The sequence below is a fragment of the Pelodiscus sinensis genome, chromosome 5 (genome assembly GCF_052426305.1).
Source record: "Pelodiscus sinensis isolate ZL-2025 chromosome 5, ASM5242630v1, whole genome shotgun sequence".
Classification (NCBI taxonomy): domain Eukaryota; kingdom Metazoa; phylum Chordata; order Testudines; family Trionychidae; genus Pelodiscus; species Pelodiscus sinensis.
The window spans coordinates 57,440,041-57,457,734 of NC_143056.1; the positions used below are offsets into that span (position 1 = coordinate 57,440,041).

General features: G+C 39.9%; 1 long non-coding RNA gene across 5 annotated transcripts in view; it reads left to right on the forward strand.

Annotated features, from left to right (window-relative positions):
• LOC112547391 (uncharacterized) overlaps nt 1-17,694 on the forward strand; it is a 34,628-nt gene that overhangs the window by 15,461 nt on the left and 1,473 nt on the right. Inside the window, exons 2-7 of one of the 5 annotated variants that reach the window (XR_012903184.2) lie at nt 7,601-7,694; nt 9,385-9,464; nt 9,803-10,012; nt 11,728-11,884; nt 14,520-14,591; nt 16,525-16,580. This is a non-coding gene — a long non-coding RNA (uncharacterized LOC112547391). The remainder of the gene's footprint in view (nt 1-7,600; nt 7,695-9,384; nt 9,465-9,802; nt 10,013-11,727; nt 11,885-14,519; nt 14,592-16,524; nt 16,581-17,694) is intronic. The other 4 variants (XR_003091133.3, XR_012903188.2, XR_003091135.3 and 1 more) reach the window with 4 other exon arrangements.

Consider the following 17,694-nt stretch of genomic DNA (forward strand, 5'->3'; position numbering starts at 1 on the left):
TTTTGGAGCAATTGTATCATGTTGCCAAGTTTCTGTAAGACTCTGCTGTATTAATATTATTTGATTAATTGCTGTGTAATGGATTAAGATTGCCACCCCTCGTATGAGGTTATAGATATAAAAATACTGTTTTATCACTGACAATAATTTTCCTTTATACTGATAACACATACTATAAAGTTACTTAGATGAACATTATTGTAATATTATTACCATTGACATACTGTCCTTTCTCAGTATGCAATGCATTCTCAATTGGGGACTATACCGTGTTTGACCTCAGTTGTCTATAGTATTTTTTCCCCATCTGTCTAACTTTTGACTTCACTGTATTCATTATGATGAGATTTTTAAAAAAAGTGTCTGAATTGCCTATGACATTTAGCACTAAAATGGACAAAGCAATCCTGTAGAAGTAAAGGAAAGGAGTAAATGAACTAAAAAGTTTGTTTTTTCAATAATCCATGTGAATCTGCAAATTCTCAGCTGTTTGTGAATGAGAGTATCTTCAGATGAGATGGGATACTCCAAAGATTTTTGATAATACACACTACTACATGGATGCCACCTATATATGCATAGTAGAGAAGAGGTTGGCTTACACAGTCACAGAGCATTCCTGTGACAACTAGGCTGTGTCTACACTGGGCCACTTATTCCGAAAAATCAGCCGCTTTTCCGGAATAAGCTGCGAGCTGTCTACACTGGCCCTTGAATTTCTGGAAAAGCAACGACGCTCTACTGTACAAAATCAGACGCTATTCCAGAAAAGTTACACTGCTCCCACTCGGGCATAAGTCCTTATTCCGGAACACCGTTCCGGAAAAGGGCCAGTGTAGACAGCCCAGTAGTCTTTTTCTGGAAAAAAGCCCCAATTGCGAAAATGACGATCGGGGCTCTTTTCCAGAAAAGCGCGTCTACATTGGCCACAGATGCTTTTCCAGAAAAAGGGCTTTTCCGGAAAAGCAGCCTGCCAATGTAGATGCTCTTTTTCCGGAAATACTTATAACGAAAACTATTCTGTTTTAAGCATTTCCGGAAATTCATGCCAGTGTAGACACAGCCCTAGAGTATTATGTAGAAAAGTAAAATATTAAATGCATTTTTAGTTTCTTTTAATACAATTTAGCAGCTGGAGGGAAAAAGGAGAGGTATCACCATGTGATCAGCCAGCACTCTATGGAGCACTTGTAGCAATCCTCTGATATAATAGATCTTGTGGACTAATCATTTATGCTCAAAAGGGGGGATTTTTCCAGATACACGTACTTGTTAGTTGGTGGCTTCGTTCTTCTTTCACTGAAGTCAGTAGTTAAGCTCCCACTGACTTCAGTGTGACCTGGATAAAACCCCAAATCTGCATGCGAGACTCTTACAATTTTTTTTTTTTTTTTTTGGTAAACCAGGTGTTCTTCAGACTTAGCTGCAGTACAAAGATGCACCCGCCAATTTCCAGTAGATTTGCTTTAAAGTTGAAACTTTATTTTGTGAGGTATGTTAATTTAAGGAAAAATCTTTTGGATTTAATAAGGGCTAAAACCTATAACATTTTATGTTCAATTCTCTATAGACTGATAGAATGTAAAAGCTATATTAAAATGATATAGGATTATATGGAAAGAATATGCTTTCCATTACATATATAGGGTAGTCTAAAATATAAACAAATACCAGCACTTTATAATAAATCCCGTAGTGCTTTTCTGTAATGTTTTGTTAGGTAGTTTGTTTTCCTTTTAATTTTAATATGGTAACATCAGAAAGAATTTCAATTCCTGAAAAAAGTTGAGAACTAGATTTTTAACCTTGCAAAAGAATCACATTTTAAAAGTCTGAAGATATATTATACCGAATCTTGTTAACCTTAGTTGGTTGCTCCTATATAACTATATTTTATCATTGCAATAAAATACTCTTTGACTTAATCCTACATCTTTTTTTTCAGCCACAAATGAATAGCCCTATTTATTTTCCTATAAAGATTTTTCTTTCTGATTACTAGGTAAAACGTATTATTTGAAAAAAGTACTATTTTTAGGCAATAATAATTTCCATTCAGGATGACACCAAGTCTAAACCTGGTTGCAAAATGCTTGTGTTAAAAGAACAGAAAAAATGGCTTTTAAAAAAAGAAAGAAACATTGTAAAGAATATGGAAAAAAAACACAATAAAAGAGGAAAGTATCTAAATGTTTAACCATCCAAAATTCAAGTATTTTATGTATCATACACCTCGTTTCAATTGTGAAGAAAGCTACCCATGGTTTCAATTCCCTCTGTGTTATTGGATATTAGGGGGCTAAGAAATAGAGCTCATAAAGTATTTTCATTAATAAGCTCTCCTTCCTGTATCCTTCACCTTTCTGTTATTCTTCACCAGAACACCCAATTCATGTTTTAAAAAATTAGACTAACAGGAATCAAAAGCTGTACAACACAAATGCTACTCCAGCCATCAGAATCAGGTCAGTTTTTAACTTCATTAAATTGCTGTCATAGGGTGTCTGCTGACATGCATCAGACTTTGGAGAGTCTTACTCATCAGGTATTCTCTAAGATTGTTAGCAAGAACAGCAACTCTCATTAGGGGTCCCCAAAAAGCAGCTAATTAAGGGACAAAGGTTGCTCAGATTGTGACAATTACACCTGTAGGTTCCTGTAGAAACACCAAAATCTCTAACAAATGTATGTTTGGTTGCTTAGTACAAGAAATAAAGAGCTAGTCCATTAAAAAAATGAGAGGCAGAAACTGTCAACCATTTGAAAAGCTTTACGAAAATGATCATCCAATTAGTGGCTATGATCAAATCAAGCATGAACTCTCTCTGGATGGCTCCATAATTTTCCTTCTTGCATGGTGTAATTTCATATAGCTCAAATGAACTCGTGAGAGGTAATTCAGTTCCAAACAGTTTTCTCATCACTGCTAATTATACTAATACATTGAAATGCCTCCTACAAAATGCATGAGCCCTTTAAGCCACCTCATTAATGTGATATAATTTTTGCCAGAATATATATCAAACCTATTATCACCACAGGTTTTCTTTAGCATTTTTTTCAAAATGTCTATCAAAAAGCTTGAAAAAGTAGATTTCTTTGGTCTGGTCTCATAATTAACTGTTTCTTTGAACTGTGGTTGTCTATTGTGGTATTTTCTTTAAACAGTACTTGCAGTATGAAGTATGATAGGGGTATCCCTCATACCCACAGGTTTTTTCCCCGAGTATTTGATTCCTTAAATCCTTTTTCCAGTTGTAGCTGATTCTGTAAATGGCAAATGGTGCATGCAATAATGTGCAAAAATGAGTTATACAAACTGAAAGCAGGGGTGTAAAAAGAAGCATCATCTGAGACTAAAATAAAGACAGATTTTATGGTATTTATGTCAGTTAATTTAACTGCTGGTAGGGGCTTTTGTTGAAACATGAGTTAGTTCCAGTGTTTAACCTTGCAGCATTAATTTATGCTTTATGGCATGAGTACTTCATCACTCCCTCCTTGGGAAGACAGTTATCTCATTAGCTAGAATTTAATGAAATGCAAGGATACACTTCTTAATTTCAAAGATTACTATAACACAAATCAGGTGTAAATCTCAGACTGTCCCTTCCCTTTGCCTGTTTAAAAAAATAGGTTCATTTTGCAATCATTTCACAGAAATTCATTTGGTGGGATAAATTTCACTACTGCTATTCAAAAGGCATTTCTCATCTGTAAAAGTTGGTTTAACTTTGTATGCCATAATACTGGTGACATTTAAGATCTCCATAAAGTTTGAAGTTGGTAACTCATCATTACTCCCGTGACCAATTTAAAAAAAATACAGTGTTGACTTCGGTGTGGGATTTTCTGGCACAAGGGATACTGAATGGGATTCTCTTTCAATTTCTTATAGATGTACAGCACAACATGTATGCAGATTCCACACTACATGATAACTGACTAGGATATTTTACTATTCTAGTATTTCACATTAATAGTAAAAGTAGCTTAACTGCAGAATCTGGATAGCTACTGGAATTTGGGCAATGTTAAATGACACACAATTAAAAAAAAATTATCTATGCCCTGAAAACATATATCATATGTGAGGTGAAATCTGGACCACTCGGAAATCAATAGTTAAACTCTTGTTGACTTTAATGGGGGCAAGATTTCACCTTGTTATGTTTTATATTTTGGGGAGGGGTTAGAAAGTCTTGTAACTGATATGTAAATCATATTTCTGTTTACAAAGACTCAATGCAAAAGATAAATAGCAGAATAGTGCTATCTATGTAGTACTGTATTGGTGGTTATCGCCATAATATACTCTTTAGTATATCTTCAATGAGCTTATTTTTACCAGTTCAGGTTGTGTGAAGTACAAAGCTAAGGCTGTAGTGAATGCAGACAGGTCGTAAATGAAATTTTTTCCATAGTCCTTAATTTTATTGTTGCTCTGAATTCATTTTATTTTTGTTACTCAGACACTAATCACTGCATCACTGTGTACTACTACTACTAAGATTCAGGGAGTTCATTATGTTACATTGTTTGCCTGTGAAGGATGCAGATACTACATTCCTGTTAATAGTAGCAAACATAGCTTTCTTCATATTATCAAAAGATGAAAGTCTATCAAAAACATTCTGGTATCATATAATGTCTATAGAATTAACACACAAAGAAGTACTTGATAAGCACATATCAAGATTTGGAAAAATAGTTTTTAATAGAGAGCAAAGCCAGTATTTTACATCTATAACAGTGCATTACAAATTGTGTCCCAAATTTTCAAAGATCATTAGGCACCTTCATGGTCAAGTGGGCAGCTTACTCAGTTTAAAGCAGAGGATGGGCAGGTAAATAATTTTCAAGATGGAGTTTGTGGAAGGACATCCTTTGTGGTTTTGTGCACTATGTTGCTCTTTCCAATAATGCACGGAACTAGGGTTGCCAACTTTTTTCTTGCACAAAACCGAACACCCTTACCATACCCCTTGCTGTACCTTCATACAAAGCCCTGCCCCTGCTCCTGCCCTGCACCATCTCTGAGATCCCACTCCTACTCACTCCAGTCCCCCTTCCTACTGTCATTTGCTCTCCTCACCCTCACTCACTTTCTCATTTTTATCTGGCTGACTCAGAAGACTGAGGTGTGGTAGGGTGTGAGGACTCTGGCAGGGGAGTGTGGGCTCTGGGTGCAGAAATGAAGACTTCAGTGTGTGGGAGAGGGCTCTCAGCTGGAACCTAGGAGTTTGGAGGGCAGGAGAGGTTCAGGGCTGGGGCAGGTGATTGAGATGTGGGAGGGGACTGAGGGAAATGAGAGGTTCAGGATGTGTGAGGAGGCTCTGGGCTGGGGCAGGGAGTTGGGATGCAGGGGGTGATGGTACTGGCTAGGGGTGCAGATCTTGGGGTAGAGATGGGGGGGTGAGAGGCTGAGGTGTAAGGAGGGTAGTCTGTGCTGGGACTAAGGGGCTGGGAGGAAGGAGGAGGACCAGGGCTGTGGCAGGGAATTGTGGTGAGGGGAGTGAGGGCTATGGCTGGGGATGAGGCTCTGGGGTAAGGGTGGGGATGAGAGTTTGGGTTGCAGGAGGATGCTCAGGGCAGGTTTAAAGAGTTCAGAGGACGAGATAAGGATCAAGCCTGAGGTAGGGGATTAGAGCACAAAGGTGGCTCAGAAGTGCAGACCCCAAGTGGTGTTTACCTCAAGCAGAACCTGGAAGCAGTGGCATTTCCCAAGTGGCTTGGCTTGCTGCTCTGTCTGCAGGCATCACTCCCACAGCTCCCATTGGCTGTTTCCCTGGCTGCCAATATGTGCAGGTGCCTGAGGCTACATCTAGACTGCAGGCATCTTTTGAAAGAAGCTTTTCCAGAAGAGATTCTCCAGAAAAACTTCTTTTGAAAGACAACGTCCTCATGCATGGAAAAAGAGATCTGCTTTTTCAAAAGATAGCATCCACACTGAATGGATGCTGTCTTTCATGTAAGCTGTGATTATTATGGATGGAGTGGCCATCAGGGCACCTGTGCTTTTTCCTCTTCCCTCTTCTTTTGAAAAAACTCCCTCTTCCCCGTCCACACACGCCTTTTTCTGAAAGAGCTCTTTTGGAAAAAGGCTTCTTCCTCACAGAAGGAGGTTTACCAAAGTTGGAAAAACCCCTCTGTTCTTTCGATTTTTTTTCAAAAGAACATGATTGCAGCATGGACGTAAGTGAAGGTTTTTTTGGAAAAAATTACTGTTTTTCCAAAAAAACCTCTGCAGTGTAGACATAGCCTGATGAAGGGCATGCCACTGGTTCTGGGAGCCATGTAGAACCACGGCAGGCAGGGAGTCCTCTTTAGCTTTGCTGCACTGCCAGCTGCACTTTTAACAGCCCGCTCAACAGTGCTGACCAGAGCCACGAGGGTCCCTTTTTGACTAGGTGTCTAGTCGAAAACTAGATGCGTATTAACCCAACATGGATACTTATACTTAGCAACTAAAGAATTTTTATTTAAACATGGTACTACACGGTAACCGGACCCTGCTGTCTACAGCACTTTACACTTCCATGATCTCACCTAGCAGTCCAGAGCCCTGCCTTCCACAATGGAGGAATACTTTTGGTTTCTGCAGTCATGCTCCACATTCTTACATGACAGCTGTTCTACATAGGTACGTGAAAGTTAAGCATGGTCAGGGCATGTTGAACTGCGCAGGCCTGCCGACTGGGCCTGGTGATTTCAAAGGGCCTGCGACTCTCAGCCGTCACTGCCACTACTGCAGTGAAGGTGGCAGCCAGAACCCTGGGCTCCTTAGAGTTGCCGTGCTCTACAGATACCCACTCCACAAGCTCTAGCTGGCTCTGAGAGCTGGTGGAGGGGTGCACCGCGCACTCCAGGAAGAGCTGAGGGCTAACTGCCCCTACCCCACCCTTTCCGCACAACCCCCCATCCCTTCTGGGAGCACGGAGCCAGACCCACCGCACATTGCTGAGTGGCCCAGCAATCCTGTTGACTGCCTGGGAGCTGTGCATGTATTTGAACAATTGTCACCTTCCTGGAGTGGTGACTGTCATGCAAGTGTCATGGGTGCACTTGATGGTGAGCTCGCCTGCCAGTTTATGTAGTGGGGAAACTGAGATAGGGACAAGTTCTGATACCCATGTTTGGGGAGATCCTGCTACACACAGCAAGAACTGTATTTAAGAACAGCTTTGTTCTTCATTTAAATTTCAAACAAGATATATTTTGAGATTTCAGATGAAGAGCTAAAACAATTGTCACTACCCACATGCATCATCTGTTACACATTCATATGGTACATGCTAAATAGGGCCAAATTTGAAGAAAATATGCAGGTCTTTAGATTTGGGCTTTTCTGTTGTCCTTATTTCTAGCTTTTTATAAAAAGCTTTTTGAACCCCTGAGCTCCTCACCCCTCCTCTCTTATTCACTGCTAGATAAGCCTTCATGTTGTCAGGCACTGTACTTGTTCTCCAGAATTCCTATTAGTACTGGAGTGGTTATAATCTGGATTATCTTCTTTTTTTCAGTAGCACTGATAATATTTTTCAAGGGAGAATTTTCACTCATGGCTGCTCTTCAGTTTATTTTATTTTTACCTTTCCAGATGCTCTTTTTCACATTCCATCTTGGAACAAGTGCGGGCTCCTTTACAGTGACTGTGTACACAAGGCTCAGTTGCTCTTCCTCACAGAAAAAAGGTTTGTTTGTTTGTTTGTTTTTAAAGTGTAGATATCTGTGAAGGCGGCTGGAGCCTAGATCTTGATTTCTGAACAAATGTTAACATGCTAGGAGAAATTTATTTACCAGAGTTACCACTTAGAATTTAAAATAGGTCACTTCATCTTTTTGAATGAAAATTCATAGCAATCTGTGAATCTAACCTTCAGTCTAAATAATTGCTTACAATAGTAAAAGAAGCAGTTTATATAGTGGTTAGAGCAGGAGAACGGAAACCAGGGCTTTAGTGTCTGCTGTATTACTAACTGGCTTTGAGATCTTGAGTTAAGGCGCTGTGGATACCACTGGTTTTGGTGCCTCAGATGGCAATTAAGTCTACTACTTAGATAGCATTGAGATTCTCCAGCCCCCCTCCAACTGAAGCCTAACCCTGCAGGCGTTTAAATTCCCTATCCACGTATATTCCTTACCAGTGAAGTTCCCTAAGTTTTGCAAGTGGGTATGTGAAAAACTGCTTACGTTCTGATTTCCCCCAAGATAATGGTGACTAACTCATGCCTAAACCATGGTGAGATTAATAATTAGATACTCCCCCTCCTATCTTGCTAGCAGGATCTGATCCAGCTGGCATGCCCAGTGCAAGCCAAACCTACACAATTCAGCTGAAGGCAAAGAGATAAGGGATATATGCGTGTTTGGGGGGGGTTACATCCCCAATAGTTTGGGAGTGAGGGCACTCACTGGGGCTGCTGGAGACTGACGGTTTGATTTCCATTCTGCCTGATTTGAACCCAAGTCTCTCACATCTGCAAGCATCAGAGTGTGGGTTTTCTGGATAGGCTGCTCTCAAGTCCTCATGTTTAAGGTGTTCCACATTGTGTATCAAATTCAATAGCTACTGGGCCAGAAAGTGTTAGAATGGCTTTACAGCAAAGTTAGAGCACTCAGCTGGGATGTGCGAGATCTAAATTCCTATAAATGCTCTAGTGAATAATTAACCATTTTTACAAAGGGGAACAGTTTCAACAGGTTAGATCACCACATAACCTAGTGGCTAGCCTGCTTTCCTAGGAGACTTGCATTCAAATCTCTGCTTCAGATCAGGTAGAGTGGTGCAATGTGTGCCGAACTACCATTAAAGGTTGGGGGCTCTCCTTGACATTTTTTACCAGTTAGGCAGCTTGTTGGTTTCTGTGACTCCTATTCTGAGATATCAAAGTCTCTTTGTGCATTGAGTTAGGCAGCCTATGACTAACTCCAGAATGAGTTCCACTGGCCAGCACAATGCCTAGGAGTTAAGTGTTGAACCTCTATAGTGTGGCACCCTGGGGACTTGACCAGTGCTGAACCAGAGAATTTGCTGAACCACTGTAGGTCAATATTGTCTAGCAGCATTACTAGCACTTCCACTGCTTACTGGGCTCTAATAAGACATGTAGTGGTAAATTAGAGCTAAGTAACAGAACAAAAGCCAGGACTGGTGGCTGAAAACAAATTTTATGAAACTGCAGGAAACTTGGCCATCCCCCTGATGAGTAGACATCTAGCTAACTAAAATCATGCTGAACCATGGATGTTGCCAGACCAGAGAGTGCCAGAATACAGAGGTTCAACCTGTACAGGCAGCCATTTATAAGTGTTTCATAAAGTGTAAACAATATATACATTTGTATAAACCTAATATATTTTTTAAACATTACTAATACACAGGTGAGCCAGACTGGTCTCCAGCTATTGTCAGTGTTCAGTTGAGGCCTTGAGATCTTGGCATGAGCTGGCAGCCTCACACAGTGAGTACCTGAAGCTCCAAGAGGTACATGGGAGAGGTAGATGGTTAGCACTTCTGAAAATTGCAAATTAAGCATCCAAAATCAGCAGACACATTTGGAAATTCTGGGCCTTAACATCTCTATCATCTTGCCATACAATGCATATAATTATATATACATTATAGTAATATTTTGAGAGCTAACTAATTAATAATTGCAGTATTGCCAGCACCAGGCACTCAAGGATCATGAATTAGGCCTTAGCAATTAATGAATGGTTGGAAGACAGGATACTGGGCTAGATGGACCTTTGGTCTTACCCAGTAAAACTGATCTTATATTCTTATGTTCTCACACAGACATAGGATTCCAGGAGCAGGGGATCTAAGAAAACCAATAAATACCATACAAATTGACAATGTTGAGTTGACAGTGTTACGATGTCCACTGAGGAAAATAGCTATAGAGAAAGCCAAATATGCTCATGTTGCAGTCAAGGGCTAACTTTGATTTACTTCAACCAGAGGAAGATCAAGCCCTGTGTGACCAAGACAATTGGAAGAGGAAAGGTACCTCAAAACATCAGTTTCTACCATAAATCAAAGGTTAAAAACTCTTTATCTCAGTGATGGTGTGGGTAGGAAAAGCTATCCCATACAACACCTGAACTGTTCCTGTGAATCTGCAGCAGAAAGCCAGCCAGGCGGAAGCTGCAGAAGAGTTCTAGATAAAAGTTCTTACAAACATATAGTGAAGCTATGTGAGAATACTGTTTTCCTTTGTTCCAGTCAAGTCCCTTGTTCAGTGTTAGAAGAATGACTCACTATGATTTCTTACTATTATCTCATGACATCTTCAACTTCAATAAAACAGAACCTCTTTGGACTTGTCCACTTTCCCCCTTCTGAAATGGTGCAAGACAGAAACTTATGGTTTCTACAAATCCACTTCTGGGAGATGAGGAAAAGGTGAGGGCAATGGCAGTCAGGAGCTGGGCACGTACATACATAAGATATAAGCAACTCTGCAAAATGTGACCATGGAGTTACTTTTGTTTTGGTGGTATTTTCCATGGCATATAGCCTTCTTTCTTGCTAGATTGGCTGCTATGAAGCTCATATTCTATGCAGCTTTCTAGGACTCTTACTTTGCAGGAAGTCACAACTTTATTCTGAATAGTTCCTAACATTTTCCATTTTAATTAAAAAAAATGTTTGGCTCTTTCACCTGTGTTTTTATTTTATTTTTTCTTACATTATTTTTGTTCTGTTAAGTAACAAGACCATTTCATAATTTCCTGTCCCCAAAAAGATTCTGACTGTAAATTGTGCTTAGTTTGGTTCTATTAAATTGCTATTATTTTCTTCTTGCTAAGCTGAAGTGTCAGTTTTGCTTGTATTAAGGGCTTGACACAAATAGGAGTTAAAATTTAACAATAGTCAAATACCCAACTCATGACCATTAATTTGCATAGCTCACCAACTGTATAAGAACTCGAATTCATATCAGCTTACTCTTGTTTGTATCAAGATAAACATATTGATTTATTTGGGTGGGCTACTGACAAATGTAGCTGGACCGTAAAGCTATCTGTAGATGTAATTCTTTTAAGGATCAAGGGGCAACACTTTATTCACTTAGTCCTGTAGATATTAATTAATAGATTTGCCTATTCATAGTATCATTAATGAAGAAAAGCTGCAAGAGAAAACAGACCATTTTCAGGAATGTGATTCAGAACATTAACACCTTAATTTACATAAAATTAGTTACATACTGCCGCAGTAATTTAATTTGTTTGACCAGGACTTTGCAACTGTGAAAAATAGATTCAGAAAGGCCAATCAAAGAGTCTTACATATTTTCTCCAAATGACTGATTTCAGAATAATATGATACTAGAGAGGTTTAATTACAAAGCAGTTAAAAAATACACTGGTGCCAGCTTTGAAAGGCATGGATGGGAAATTAAACAATTTTTTTGACTCCCTATATAGTGTCTGTCTCATGTTTGAATAACTGCCATGTTTTCCTCTTGTTCACTTGAGAGGTCATAAAATCATAATCTCTTTGTGAGTGTTTGGGATGTGAATATAAAAAGGCCAAACTGTACAAAATCATTAGGAAAAATCAGAAACAAAAATACAAACAAGGAATTACTTTATATAGATCTTTACTACAAATATAGATTCATAGGCAAAATGACTGGAAACTTCTTTTTTGGGGGGTGGGTGTGGAGTTCTTGTTTTTAAAATAAAAACTAACACCTTCCCTCATATTTCCAGGTCCTTCAAATGAGTGTGGGAGAGAAAACAAATTTATGTACTCTGGCAGCTGAATTCTTTGCTGTAAAGGAGAACAAATCACCAATCATCCTCTACCATTAAAATTTAAAATCTGCCTCTGTAATATTTATTTTAACTTGCATGTGCTTCTGACAAGGTACTCGCCACCAGCCTTTAGACCAATAATTCTCTAATCATAGAATCATAGAATAATAGGACTGGAAGGGACCTCAAGAGGTCATCGAGTCCAGCCCCCCACCCTCAAGGCGGGACCAAGCTCCACCTACACCATCCCTGACAGATGTCTATCTAACCTGTTCTTAAATATCTCCAGAGAGGGAGATTCCACCACCTCCCTTGGCAATTTATTCCAATATTTGACCACCCTGACAGTTAGGAATTTTTTCCTAATGTCCAATCTAAACCTCCCTTGCTGCACTTTAAGCCCATTACTCCTTGTCCTGTCCTCAGAAACCAAGAGGAACAAATTTTCTCCTTCCTCCTTGTGACACCCTTTTAGATATTTGAAAACCGCTATCATGTCTCCCCTTAATCTTCTTTTTTCCAAACTAAACAAGCCCAGTTCATGAAACCTGGCTTCATAGGTCATGTTCTCTAGACCTTTAATCATTCTTGTCGCTCTTCTCTGTACCCTTTCCAATTTCTCCACATCTTTCTTGAAATGTGGCGCCCAGAACTGGACACAGTACTCCAGCTGAAGCCTAACTAGTGCAGAGTAGAGCGGCAGAATGACTTCACGAGTTTTGCTTACAACACACCTGTTGATACAACCTAGAATCATATTTGCTTTTTTTGCAACAGCATCACACTGTTGTACTAATGCCTTGTCTATACTAGAAAGTTGTACTGCTTTAAGTGTACTAGTATAGCCAAAGCAATATACCGCTCCTAGTTTAGATGCAATTGTATTGGTGCCTTACACTGTGTATCTCTTTCTGGATGGGAAAGGGAATATGGGGATGTAAGAAAAAAGAAAGATGCAGAAGATGTGGCCTGCAATATTGCTAATTTAACTCACCTGGGAACTATTCAGTAATAATTAGTATAGTGCAGGTCGTGATTTCTTCCTTAAGCATTTTCCTCTGGTAGAGCTGCTATCAACTCCCCATACCTTCACAGCAGATCTCCAATCCATTACTGGATCTCTACTGCCCTTCCTTTGTATGAGGAGCTGCAGAAAGGGAGTTACCTCCTCTCTGCACTTGACGTTAGGAGTCCCAACCCCATTCTCCATGCCCCATGCCCTTAGGGGATGCTTTCCCTAAGTCCATTTCTAATTCTGGTTAATCATGAAACTGGACATCTCTGTAACAAATTCCTGCACTGGACCTTGCTACCAAAAGGGACCAACAGGCACCAGGAATTAGCCTGGCTCCCTCCCTCCCACCCCAGATAGGTTTCTAGATAGTTAACTATTCACTCACTACCACTGGCCATAAATGAGTTTCCCAATCACAGAGGTGAAAGACTGTTGTCAGCTATTGACCCTCCTTTATTACCATGGAGCATTAGGACAAGCCCTTGCTTCCTTTCCAGATGAAATTCTAAGTATTTCACAGAGCAATATGACCCATGATTAGTTCTCACTGCTTCAAGCATCTTCTAGTCTTGTCAGCATGTAGAGACCTGGCAATTCCATACTATGCCCTTCACTGCAGCACTTCAGATCAGTTTACCTGTAAGCGATGGTGGACAAGCATTAGTTTCCCCGCTGAATTGCCAGAAAGATTGCCTATCACAAACCAACCAACCCTCAAGTGGGGGGCTCCTTCATAAACATCACCAGAAGCCTAGTACCCTTTCAACTAGTTCAAATCCACCTTCACCACCCCCAATTTGGCAACATCCCAACCCAACTCATCCAGTTGTGGTGGAAGCAAATGCATACAATGTGGCTGTCTGGGCAGTATGCTTGCAGCAACTTGAACTCCACTCAGCTCTGCACCCTTGTGCTTACTACTTTTGAAAACTCACCCTAGCAAAAATGAATTATGAAACACCAGACAAGGAGATATTCATAATCAGAACAGCTTTTGAAGAATGGTGTTTCTTTCTCAGGGGAATTCAGCATCCAGTACAGTTTCTATTAACCAAAAGAACCTTAATTAATTCTGCAAATCCTGAGTCTTGAATTAGGGGTAGTTCAGATTGGCCTTGTTCTTCTCTTCATTTGAGTTCATTTAAGCCAGGAAAACAAAATGGGAAAGCTGACTCCCTGTTACGAAAGCAAGAATACCACCAGAAAAATGAGGAATTTACCTCCAAACAATTTTACAGCAGATCAGTGCACACTATTTGACTGTGGGACTCTTGTGAGATCCTATTTTACTGGTGTAGCAATAGTACTATTCTGTGATCCTAGTGTTGAGGCAGCTATACTGGCAAAACAGTAAATGAAACAAGCTATTGCAATTTTGCTGTTGTAACTGTTTCTCTGTTAACAGCTTCTGATGGTATAGCTATGTCAGTCAAAGATCATATATATTCAAACTCCTGACCTGACATTCCTATATCGGCAGAAATCTGTAGGATAGACCTGGCCTGGCCTGCCCTCCCTGCCTTTGAGGTTATAACTGCATCCATACTAGGACTTTTTTACCAACATGATATTACGTGTTGGTAAAAAATTACATCCTTAATCAATATAGTTATATGGATAAAATTTCAAGTATAGACCAGATTTTAGTAAAACAGTACATTTGAAATTAACCATTCACAGCAATGCATGTTACAAAATGTGAAACTAGTTACTGAATTATATTTCCCTAAAGGCTCCAGGGCCTAATGCTCAAGGAATGAGAAGCAGCATTTTGGAGGCTCCAAACAGCAAGGATGATATCTAGGTAACAGCTTCTCACCTTACTAATCAGTTGTTCTGTAACAAAACAAAAGAAAACAAAACAATTCCACACAACTAGCTCAGATAAGTTTAAGGAACATAAATCACTGTATTATTCACCGACTTTCTCTGGATTATAGGTTTATTAGGGTATGTCTACACTACCCCGCTAGTTCGAACTAGCGGGGTAATGTATGCATACCGAACTTGCTAATGAAGCCCGGGATTTGAATTTCCTGGGCTTCATTAGCATAAAGCCGGCGCCGCCATTTTTAAAAGCCGGCTAGTGCGAACCCCGTGCCGCGCGGCTACACGCGGCACGGGCTAGATAGTTCGAACTAGCTAGCTATTCCGAACTATCTGTACTCCTTGTGGAAATTCAAATCCCGGGCTTCATTAGCAAGTTCAGTATGCATACATTACCCCGCTAGTTCGAACTAACGGGGTAGTGTAGACATACCCTTAGGGAATAAGCTTTCATGAGTAAAACCCATTTCATCAGGTGAACTGGAGTGGAAATTACAGAGGCAGGGATATATATATATGAAAAGGGACTTATCAAATATAAGACCAGTGTTAATGAAGCCAATTCAGTCAGGCTGGATGTGGCTCACGCACAGCATCTAATGGGGAGAAGTGAATACCAAGAGAGGGGAAATTGCCTTTGTAGTGAGATAACCATTCTAAATCCTTATTCAGTCCTAATTTGATTGTATTGAATTTGCAAATAAATTGTAGTTCTGCTATTTCTTTTTGTAATCTAGTTTGGAAGTTTTTTTGTAGAAGGATGGCTGCTTTTAAATTCATTACTGAATGTCCAGGGAGGTTAAAGTGTTATCTGCAGGTTTAAGTATGTTACCATTCTTAGTATTTGATTTGTGTCTACAGTAATTCCTCATTTAACACTATAGATATGTTTCAGAAAATGATCGTGTTAAGTGAAAACGTGTTATGCGGGGTCAATTTTCCCATTGAAAATAATGGAAAAGGTGGGGGTTGCGTTTCAAGCGGTGGTGTCTGTTGGGACCAGGACATAAGGTTGGGGGAGAAAGGGGACTGGGTTACTGCAGGGAAGGAAGGTGTTTGGCTCTGGGGAAGGGAACGGTAGGAAAGGGGAGGGGAATTGGGTTGGGAGTACGTCCCTGTGTCATACTGGGACACGCACTGCGTCTGGCGAGGGGGAGTCAGTGGGAAACGGCTGTGGTGAGCAGCGAACTCTCCGCCGCTTTGCAGGGAGGTGTGGGAAGCCCTGCGCAGCTGCTGGCAACGAGCTGGCTGGGGAAATCATGTTATTCCAGGGACGGTCGTGTAATTCAAAAAACATTTCCTAAAAAAAAATTGTGCTATCATGAAAACATGTTAAGTGGGCACATGTTAAATGAGGAATTACTGTATTCATCCTTTGAGGCAAAAGACTGTCTGATTTAGCCAAGGGTATGTCTACACTTGCACCCTCTTTTGAGAGAGGGATGCAAATGAAGACATTTGAAGTTGCAAATGAAGCCAGGATTTAAATGTCCTGTGCATCATTTGCATATTCGTGTTATGGCGCTATTTTGAAATAGCGCTATTTTGAAATAATAGGCACTGTTAAGATGCAGTTATTTTGAGAGAAATAACTGTAGGAGGAATAAGGGTTATTTTGAGAGAAGGGGTTTCTCTTGAAATAACCGCGTCTTAACAGCATCTGTTATTTTGAAATAGCGCTATTTCAAAATAGCACCGTAACATGAATATGCAAATGAAGCATGGGATATTTAAATCCTAGCTTCATTTGCAATTTTGAATGTCTCATTTTCATCCCTCTATCGAAAAAGGGTGCAAGTGTAGGCATACCAATGTACATGTCAGAAGAACATTGATGGCATATATGACATTAGTGATTGTAATTTTGACTTTATAATTAATTAATCTTGTGTGTATGTTTTCTTCCACAGGAAAAAAGAGTCTTTTAAAATATTCCTGTTTCATCCAGTACATTCCTTGTCAGAGGGTAAGAGCAACATATTTCAGAATTAATCTATGACATACCAAAAAAAATATGTGCTGAGTTGGGCGGGGAGTGGAAAGTGTGTATTGTTGGACTTTGTAAAGCTCTCCAGATGTTTTTCATATTCATTTAAAAGATTCCTTGTTGATTTATAGTATTTTATAAATAATGAACCAGATCAACTGGTACAAATCAGTAGAGCTCTATTGACTTCCATAGGAACTAGACTGATTTTCATCAGCTGATTCATTCAGTTGACTGCTAAGAAAATAAATTGCTTGAATTTAAAGTAAGTAAACTGTACTGTGTGGCAAATAAAAAAAGACTTGCTTCTTTGTGCTGTAAGGATTGTTTCCAGGGTAATCCTTCATGTATATAGTCCAAGCTCTTTTTCGTTCGTGTATATAGTCCAAGCTCTTTTTCAGTATGAGCCGTATTTTAGTTCAGAGATCCCTGCTCCGCTCCATTTGTGCACATATAAAATCCCTGTGGAGATTACAGCAACAAGGACAAATAAGTGGCCAAAGTGAGACATCCTTGCTTAGGATGAATAGTATCTTTCTTCACAATAGTTCCACTGAAGTCAATGGAATAGCTTGTGGAGAAAGGTGTTACTCAGCATGAATAAAGGTGTTAACATCTGCTCTAATAGAAGGGTTACATATATATTAAACATTTTTATCCTTTCAGGTAGCACCAGCAGCAGCCAGGGCCAGGTTCAATATCTAGGGGTTCCTCTCCATCCATCCATCACAGAACTGGCTCAAGCCCCCATCCAGTAACCTGGGAAATTCACACAGCACCCCTCCTCTAGGAGGCAATGTTCCCCACTCACAAGCACAGAGTCTGAGTGTAGAAAAGAAACATTTAATAAAAAAGAGAGGGAAGTAACATGGCATTAATTTGGGAAAACACCACAAACACAGTTCATAACCAAAACCACAAGTAAATGTCCCAGCTCAAGCAGGCGAGGCAATGTCCTTTTCCTCTCAAGCTCTCGCGTCCAGTAATATAAATGTCCCCTTCACATGCCCAACCCCACTCTGCACCCCACTCACAGTTGCTGCCCTTGGTCAGGGCAGGCTAAAGTTCAGAAGTGTATCTGAAGAGTTCACCT